The sequence below is a fragment of the Myxocyprinus asiaticus genome, chromosome 36 (genome assembly GCF_019703515.2).
Source record: "Myxocyprinus asiaticus isolate MX2 ecotype Aquarium Trade chromosome 36, UBuf_Myxa_2, whole genome shotgun sequence".
Taxonomy (NCBI): domain Eukaryota; kingdom Metazoa; phylum Chordata; class Actinopteri; order Cypriniformes; family Catostomidae; genus Myxocyprinus; species Myxocyprinus asiaticus.
This window is the reverse complement of record NC_059379.1, coordinates 13,522,129-13,532,222: the sequence shown is the minus strand read 5'-3', so window position 1 is coordinate 13,532,222 and position 10,094 is coordinate 13,522,129. Positions and strand designations below refer to the sequence as shown.

General features: G+C 37.1%; 1 protein-coding gene across 3 annotated transcripts in view; it reads left to right on the top strand.

Moving 5' to 3' along the window:
• The first annotated feature begins 315 nt into the window (after positions 1–315).
• Positions 316–10,094, top strand: part of LOC127426870 (dynamin-binding protein-like) — an 84,817-nt gene continuing 75,038 nt past the window's right edge. The window contains exons 1-2 of one of the 3 annotated variants that reach the window (XM_051673939.1): positions 316–636; positions 3,107–3,167. The gene's annotated coding sequence lies outside the window, so the exon portion shown is untranslated. Of the gene's footprint in view, positions 637–673; positions 3,168–10,094 lie in introns of those variants that run through there. The other 2 variants (XM_051673940.1, XM_051673938.1) reach the window with 2 other exon arrangements.

Below are 10,094 nucleotides of genomic sequence, written 5' to 3'. Positions count from 1 at the left end.
TAAAACAAATGGCAAAAGTAATTGTTCCACGTATTGCCCTTATCGTGTAGCAATCAAACCACAATAATATTAAAAAATAAAACATTAACAACAGAAACAAGATTAAGCCATATCAAAAAAAATTTCTATTGTTTTATATCTGAAAACAGATTTATCTAGTTTTTTTTTTTCTCCTTAAATGTAAACGTTCAAGATATCAAGAGTCAAGACACAATGCGCAGGAATTTCTTTCAGGCATGTTGAAGGCAGCCCTCTGCTTAGGGGTTAGGTCTCTGACTGTCAGCAGAGGGTGGTGTGTGTTGATTTGATGTCAGCATGGAGGGAGTAAAGGATCAGCCCGCAGCAGAGACTTCCATTGGGATGACAGCTGATGGCGCCGTGGCGTAGGTGACCAGCAGGGTTGGATCATCTGCAACGTGTGAGTCGAGTAATGACAGGCAGAAGAAAACTCCTGCCGCCCTGATCTGATATCTTGTTTTGCGTAAGCCACATTAAACGTTCAAACGATACAAACTTAATAGCAAAAGGGAAATTGGCACACAAGCATCAACTGGATTTTGAAAGTTCCCCTGGGTTTCCTTGGTCGCGCCTTTTCAAGGCTGTAAAACCACTTCGAGGTCATTTGTGATCACATAGGTGAGTGCATTTTTTATTTATTTATTTATTTTTTATTTTTTTATTTTTTTTGTGGCAGTGTTGGATCTATTTACAGCATCTAGAGCCCACACAGAATTCCAGAATCACTTAAGGAACGCTGAATGCAACATTGTAACATTGCTAAACCGCGAGTGGTTCAGTTGTAACATTGTTTCTTCTGTTTGAGTTTGTTACGCTGTTGTTGTTTTTTTTTTTCATTCCTGGTGGGAATTTCGCTTCGTGTGCGTCCAACGTCGACCAACATTTGTCTACTCTTTTGGAAAATGATTAGTAAACAAGCACTTCCTTAAAATGTTATTATTGTTTCGTACAAACAAATAAGAAATTATATTTTGCAGAAAGAAAATGAAGCCAATATTTAGGACTATTATGATTGTAACATCGTGTTATTATTTTCGTGACAGTTACACACACACACACACACACACACACACACACACACACAACCAACAATAAAACTTTAAATTATAAAGTATTTAGCATACATCATAGCAGCCCATGGCACTGGCTTTTTTTTTTTTTTAAGCTGATTTTAATATTTTTTTTATTTTGTATTTATTTATTTTTACTAACATTGTACATTGTGTAATACAGTAAAAAATGTGTTACTGTAATAAGAATAATCATTGAAAACAGTAATGGTAAAAATGCCTGGATGTGTTTTGTGTTTCCGGGCCAATAACCGATAACTTGCAACTCATTGCGGCCAATACCGATTAACCGATATTTAGGAGAAAAAGGAGAAAACAGAGGTTTTAATTTTCCATCCTTCAACCTGGAACTTCTTGCTAATTAATTAAAAGCTTCTCATTTTAAAATAGGTGTCATTTAAAAGCTTGGAGGTTGGCTGCCGATATATTGTGCATCCCTATTCATTTCTCTTTGTAAATATATAATTTCCTCTTTTTGGCATTGATTTGGGGTTAAATATGACCAGGACATTTTTTTTTACAGAAATCACTTTGTTCATGCATTCTAGCCCTGCTTACATTTGAGTGAAAAATTGAAAAGTGGTCCCTTGCATTAATCGTTCATTTCAAATGTGGCGACTCTAGGGCAACTTCAAACCATAAATCTCAATAATAATGCTGAAAATTACAGCACGTGTTTTATTAGACCACGAGCATGTTAAAACACCATGTCTTGAGGCTTGTCACCTGTCACATGGCAACTGTCTCCAGTTGTTTCGTCTCTCTTGCTGAGGGAGAGATTGTACTCCAGGCTTTGGGACACTATTCATTAGTGCAAAACAAACTATGCAGACTATTTATCAGCCCAGCATTAACTTGTATAGGTGTTGGCCTTTGTAACTGTGCTGTATTTACACAAAGATTAACTGAACACTCTTATTTGTCAAGTTTGTAATCCAACAGCCTATAGTCAAACATTGTTTGTTAGTCTGTCAGTCAATCTATACAGATTCATTTAGTTCTTATTAAACAGGTTTAAACCTTTAATTTTGTGAAGCTTTCAGTGTTAACCACTGAAATTCTGATGTTTAAAATAAGAACAAAGTGAACCCAAAAAGTATTTGGACACTTCAGTCACACTTAAATATATCTAAATATCATTGCATTAGACACAAAATATCAAACAGATGACATAAGACCTTTTCTCAGAGCTAACTTTTCTGAGCCATTCTTGCAATAAAGGTGTCGATGTGAATTTTAGTGGATGTATGAAGTTATTTCACAAAGATATCAGTAGTTCACTACATTAACTATGATCATGTTCAAAATGTTTGATAACCAGATAACTCTACAACTTTGTAGTCATCAACCAAATAGAGACCTGTCACTTAATTTTGAACAATATATCTATTTTACCATCCCTTTTTAGTGAAATAAAAAAAAAATTGGTTTGTGCTATATTTATTTAAAATGATGCCACTTGGTTTGATATTTTGTGATATAATGCAGAGACATCCATGCATTTTTAAGTGTAGCTGAAGTGTCCAAATCAGTTGGGAAACTGTTGTATAAACTGGATCAGTTGGGAAAATGCTGTAGCAGTTATTATAAATGATCCACATCTTCTGCATATATTTGTGAAATGCTGCATTAGTGAGTCCATTTACTTTCTTGCCAATATGCTGATAACTCTTAAAAATCAGCTTGTATAACCAACTATGGACTATGCAGGAAGATCGCGTTTACATGAGATTTGAAATCATATTCTTCTTTCGGCTGCTCCTGTTAGGGGTCGCCACAGCGGACCATCTGTGATAGAGGTTGGCCGATATATCGGTTTTGCCGATTAATTGGCACCGATAAAAGATTTCAGGAACAATCTGTTATCAGCAAAAGTTCCACACCGGTAGTATTTCCCCATTGTGTCCTGTGCTGGAGCAGCCGGGAAGGGTCCTCTGTTGTTATACAGTATGAGAGTGGCCCCTAGAGGTGAAATAAAAGTTCACTGATGCCTTGTGATGTTTGTTTTGACATGTGAGACTACACTCTGCATGGAGCGGAACACTTCAGATGCAGATTTAAAATGTCAACAATAAAAAGGTATGTATACAGTACACGTTGTCATATCATTATAAAGTAATTAATTTGTTGACTAAATGCTGCATTTGTAGAGAACAGTAGTATGTTTGCCGACAAGCAATTAGAACAATGTGACAAAAATACAGTCCTTCCCAAATGTTTAAATGTCACGATTGTTACCATCTATTTGCATTAGTTTATATCCAGCTGGTCATGTTTATGCATTCATTAGCCAGCAAAGTTGCATATATAAAGCTAGTGATGTGGAAAGCAAATTAATATCTTCATGCAGCTGAGAGAAGCGTATAAACAAATCAGAAATGCATCTGATTTCAATAAAAAAAAAAAATGTATCCTCACTGTAATACGATGACTTCAGATCGATCACATTCTTTTGCAAAAAAGGCTAGACACAGCGCAACGAAAACAGTTTAACAGCAAGCAGGTGTCTCAATATGCATTTTAAAGTTCTTTTTAATTAGACACATTATCTAAAAACAGCGCTCATGCACGAGATGCTGAATAAAAAAAGCAAAGGGAAACAAAGACGTTCGTCTAGTGCACGTTTACATAGAAAAACAAATGGATAGTTGCAGAAGTGTGCGGTGTGAACAGCCCCTTACAGTTGGTGGAGGTCTTTGGCTGTTGCGTCTTGCTCTCCTATAAGCGTTTCTCAGATTAAGCAATGAGTTGTTTAAATGCTTTGTCAGGAAAGATGTTCAACTTGGAAATGTGTTTCTCGAGATCCTCGCGTTCAGTTCCGGTCTGTTGTGTTCCGTCTGTTTGAACAGCCCCTGGCCTGGGCTCATAGACTGAGCCACTTCACCACCGAGTTAACCGAATACCACTGCTATCTGTGAATATTGTTACTCTACATACAACTGTAATGAATAAAAAACATTGTGGTATTTCACTGTTATTATGAAGCTTGAGTCTGGAGTAGTAGGAATCAATGCAAGTGTAACCCCATGTGAACTGTCTACTGAATTGTGTTCCCCTCTCATTTTACTTTTGACATAACATTTGAGAATATGGGCCAACTTAAACGTTTTATTTATTTATTTATGCACATTAGTTGAAAATGAAATGCTCTTTTTTTTTTTTTTTTTTTTTTAACAGCCAGTATAGGAATGTTCTATGCAATAATATAATGGTGCTTAATGGTTTATGTATTTATTGCGGCCTCTTATGGACTAAGGAAACAACGTCAATTTAAAAATCAGCTGACTTTAAAATTTGAATATTTGTTCATATATATTAATATTTATATATTTATTTCATTTAAAAAAGTACAATACATTTTCATGGTTCAGTCGGTACTCTTTAATTTATAATAAAGTTTTATTTTACTTTGAGTGTTATTTTTTCATTCAGTATCAATTAAAAAAATATCGGTTGATTAATCGGTTATCGACAGGTACTGCCCAACTTAGTTATCGGTATCGGTAAAATGCATCGGTCGACCTCTAATCCTTGATACGCATATTTGACTTGGCACAGGCCGGGTGCCCTTCCTGATGCAACCCCCAGAGGCTGGGGGACTCTCACTCACACCTACGGGGCAATTTAGAGTCTCCATTTCACTTAACCTGCATGTATTTGGATTTATGAGGGAAACCGGAGCTTACATGAGATTTGAAATAATCATGTTATTTTCTACTTTTGACATCAAAATGTGACGAGGCATGCACACAACACCTGCGTTCATTAGATAAGCTGGTAAGAATGCAGGTTAAGGTGATTATGTGCAATGCGAAATTGGGGTAATGGGTGTCGATCGGTTTATTCTTATGCCGTTTATGACCTTACACCTATAAAGGAAAGCAGTTTAATGCGTTTACATGACCACACACACGTCGTCGGCTTATTTAGCATAATACGTGCATGTGAATGTGCTCGGTAGCTTTAGTCTTCGAAATACCAGCTTGAGACTTCATACCTTTTTACACATGGAGGGGTTGAATTATTGATTTAGTTTTCACTAAGATTCCCTGTCCATGCTTGTCATTGGAGCTTTATTATGTTGATGTTGTAAGTTTAGGCAGCATGACAGCTAGGCCTGTTCAACATGACACCTAATACAGTGTGTTTACTGTTGTCTGATCACTACATCTGTACAGTTCTGCTAAACATGACTTGTTCAATTTTATGCAAAGGCAGTTATTGACCTGTGTCCTTAATCACAGATGTCATTTTGATTTAATTGGGTACACTGAAGAGTGCAGTGCTGGTAAAGTTCACAAAGTGTAGAGTCTTTGCTGTAGGGCTTCAGATTCTTCAGAAAAGAAACTTAAAAGATTCCAAAAACAATTTCCAGCCAGAACTGAAGTTCACATAGCTTTGGTAAAATGATATTAAAGCATCAGGGAAATGAGACTTGGCCTTGTCTGTGTGAGAATGCATTATTTCTAACGACACAAGCCTTACGAGGGAGATGGGGAGGTAGGGAAAAATGAACAAATGACATGCTCTGACTCAACAGTAAGCTTACAATGTCTCTGTCAGAACATGTACTGTCGTTGATTTCAGATATAGCCTTAGTTTGTTTTTAAGTCATCTGCACCATACAGATTCAGTGGTCAACAATAATCTCACAACATCTGATGACTAACATTTGTCGAGCTCCTGCTCAAAATTCTGCAGTGCCACAGAGTGCAACTCCTATAGCATAGTTTTCCATTAAATTCTACCCAAATCATTATTAAAGGACATATATTATTTACTCTAGCTCTGCCTACTCTCACTGGATGATATATTGTGTGAATGTATCTTTTATAGAGCCTACACAATGTTTTTTCAAGTTTGTCTTTTTGTGGTTTGACAGCTTGAATGAAACCTATTTAAGGCTACATACAGTGTAATTGTAAGTAGTACGTCATCATTTCTAATCATTTAGTTTGCGCAGTTACTCCAGTTTCATATACCAACCTGCAAACTCATCAACATCACTTTTTTATTCTTGAAGTACAAAAACCTTTGTAACTTTTGTATGTATGGTCACTAGATTCACAACTTTTGACTGCCACTCCTCTCGTCCTGTGTGTGACCGGCTTCTGTAAATGCTAGGCTATATTAAATCTCCCAAAGCTATTACGACAGACTACAGTACATTAAACGTAAGGCCAACAGTGAATTGTATAGCATAAATTAGGCTTCTAATTTAAATGTTGATGTTAATAAATGTCTAATGTTAATATATCGATGCCTCAGAAACACTTTGAGAAAATAACATGCCGATCAATAATCGATCCATCGATATTTTATGACATTCCTATTTTTCTGTCATTATGACTATCAACACATTTGCCTCCAATAAATCCCATGCTCATTACTGTAATGCGACAAAGATTTTTTTTATTGTAAAGTATTTATAAATCACTGTATTATTTTGCAATGCCCTATGCTGATTTAAAAAAACAAAACAAAAAACATTGAGTTAAAATAATTTTCAGTTTTTTTTATCTGTAATGCAGTAGGGGAAATTGTGCTTAATTGTCATGAAAATGATGTCATGGTCAATTTTTTATTTTTTTTTATATCCTGTGTTGTCCTTTTACTAAATATAATTCCTTATTTATTTTTATTTGGGGTGAAATGTTACCTGGACATGTTGTCGTGAGATTCTCCCACAAGCATGCTACATGCCACATGACATCACATGGTGATGGGGCCCAGCAGAATGGATTTTCGTTGTAAGATTGACGTGGCATTTGGACCGTTTCAGTCTCTTCTTGCTCTTTGGTTTTCATGCAGAGAATAAGTTATGGCCTGATGTGGATGATGCTCTTTTTTTTTTGTTTGTTTCTAAGAGACACTTTATAGGGCCACATTCCAGATCATTTGCTCTCACAGCTCTCTCTCCATAGCCAGCCTCACATGGATCTAAATGGCACCTCTCCAACTCAGTGTGAATTAGTGCTTGCATATGGTTTTGTGTGTTCAAAATGAAAGTCAAAGCAATATGATGCAACTATGATCGAACTACATATGGAGTTGGGGTGTAATGATCCATCGATGTGGATCGATGCATCGTTCAGATAACCAACGATTCAATGTTATCTATTTAACATTCAAGTTGCACTCCCATCAACCTGGCTTTCCTCCGGTAACAGGATAGCGCATGCGGCACATTTGATTTCTACTTGAGAATTTTCTATTTAAAGTGCTATGGAGCAGTTCAACCATGTCAAACAGACAGACAGCCCCGACATTCTTAACAGCACTGACAAGGGAAAGAAAACACCTGCCCTGCACCAGCATCAATTACAAGATTTTTAACATTTACACATCAGCACTCTTACTTTCATTCATTGCAGTAAACTGTAACAGAATTTTTCAATACAACTGTGGAAGTTGTAGCCAAGAAAAAACACTGATAGCACATACTTAACTGTAGTGTTTACCTTATTCCTTATAGTTGCATTTGTGAAATAATAAATGTAATTGATTGTGTAAAATAGGCACATCATTTCGTAATATTCATCGCAGGCCCCTGAATCGAATCAAAACTAAATCGCATCATGGCAGATTTTGAGGTTTTGCAAACATTGGATTGTTGGCTAAGAGAATTGATATAAGATCATATCGTGATGAAACTTGTGATTTACACCCCTAATATGGAGTAGTGCAATTTTCTTAAAGTTATATCGAGACGAGCAGTGAACTTAGAGGATTTTCAGTAGCGAGTTGCCACCAGGTAACAGGAACTTTAAATTCAAGCAATGCTCCTGGTCACCATTAATTGCAGTAGTAATTTGTTTCTGATCCTTTTTTCAGTAATGCAGACAAATTACTTTGAATTAAAACAGTAACAGGAACTAGCATTGCTGTCAAAAGAAGGTCCTGGTAGTATTTTAGGTGTTTTGCAGTCATCTGCCTCACTCAAAGCACTCATTGATTATTGTTTGATAGATTTGTCTTCATTTCCTAGAAACTTCTTTGGGTAAACGACATCCCAAACTATTCTTCCTTTGCATAACATTGGAGCTACTTTAAGCCTTCGTGGTGGGCAGTAGTCCAGTAACCTCATTAGATGCTCTGTTGGTGAGTTTTCTGCATAGCCTGTCAAAAAAGAACAGCCTCCTAAGGTTGTGTTTGTGGGGGGAGATGTGTCTGTGTGAATGTGACATTTCAGAAAGTCCTCTCTTACAGGCCCACAAACATCTTGATCTCCATAGCAACCTTGTCCATTTGGATTGCACTCTGTTTTTCCCTTTGTGCTTGTGCTGGGGAAGTTCTCCACCCCAACCATGGTCTCTTGAGTAACATGGATTTCCCCATAACTCCACTTGGACCTGTCAAAGAAACACCTCCCACCCTCCTTCTTGTGAAGTCAGCCTAGAAACATGGCACCCAGAGAAAGCAATGGAATGAGGAAGTTTGGGTGCTCTGAGAAATTATCTTTACAAAAAAAAGAAAAGAAAGGTTATTTAAAAAATGGTGAGAGAATGAGAGAGTGTTAGCACCTTCATTTATGTCTGCTGTCTTAAATTACTAAAAACCAAAGCAGAACTATGGAGAAATACAGAAGTACCAAACCAAACAGTCATAAATACCAACAAGAGTGAGGTACTCTCAACTCTGTCTCTCACATTTTACTGTTCAAATCCATTACACGTAATTCTGCAGGTTTTCTCCTAAAATCAGTACAGAAAATGCAAAAAAAAAAAAGGTTCCAGATTTGATCTGGGCCTGATTATTATGAGCACTGTTTTAAATTACTAAGAAGAGAACAAAACTGTGGGGAACTGAGAAGTCAAAATTATCTTAAATACAAGCCTAAAAGAACTCTGCATGGTAACATTCTATTTTTGTTTAGTCCAAAACCACATCTTTTAATATGTAGGCCTCGAGGCCTACCTTAAATTCAATTCACACCTTTCCCATAGCCTCAATCTGCATCCTTGGCAGACAATTTACTGTACAGTATGCAATGTGACAGAATGTGTGATGATGTTCAAGTTGAAACATCTTTTAGGCTTTGTTGCACAATAATGAGTTATTCTTCCAAGATTTCTCCATCAAACTGTTTATCTCACATATTTGGATCAGATCTTGGCTGTATCTAAAATCTGAAAAATGCTGCCTTAGGCAGTACAGTATATTGTATACAAAGGTATAAAGGCATCAAAGCATGTCTGAATTCAGTGGTTGCATCACATCCTTCATCTGGTCAGTCTTGGAGAGCAACATAGATGTTTCCTTCACTGCTTATGATATTTCACTATCCTGTGTGTGCAGAGTGGTGGTTTGTGGAAGGAGTAAATATGGAGTCTGATGGAGAAGCTGAAAGTTAAAATTTAGTCATTGTAATTAAGGTTCGTCTTTGGATCAGAGGAGGAAGCGGGAGCCGGTTTTCACAGTCCACGTGAGTCAGAGTTTTATTAATAAAATAATAGAAAAACGCTTTGCAGCTTTACACTAAAAGTCTGCTTTCCAGCATAAAGGATAAGACAGATCCGCTTTTCAGCACAACACTCTGGTAGCAGACACGTAGTCTCTGGCCTGTCTCTCTCTCTCTGCGGGCTGGGCCGTCTTTTATCTCCCCCGAATCTCACTGTGCACATAGAAACAGTAATTAGTAACAATTCATCTCAGTTGGATGTCCTTACTGCTTTCTCTCTCCCCAGACGGGTGCTCAACCACGCCCTCACCTCCACAGTCATATACATTGATCAGCCACAACATTAAAACCACCTGCATAATATTGTGTAGGTCCCCCTCGTGCTGCGAAAATGGCGCCAACCTGCCTATTCTTCTCACCACAATTGTACAGAGTGTTTTGCTGAGTTACCGTAGACTTTGTCAGTTCGAACCAGTCTTGCCATTCTCTGTTTTTGATGCTTGGTCAAAAACGTATTTTTTTTGCAGTGTATAATGGGGCGAAGACTACCCTCTCTCACCTTTCTGTTCACTTCAATCCATCTTTAGCTCACAAAAAACAAACTC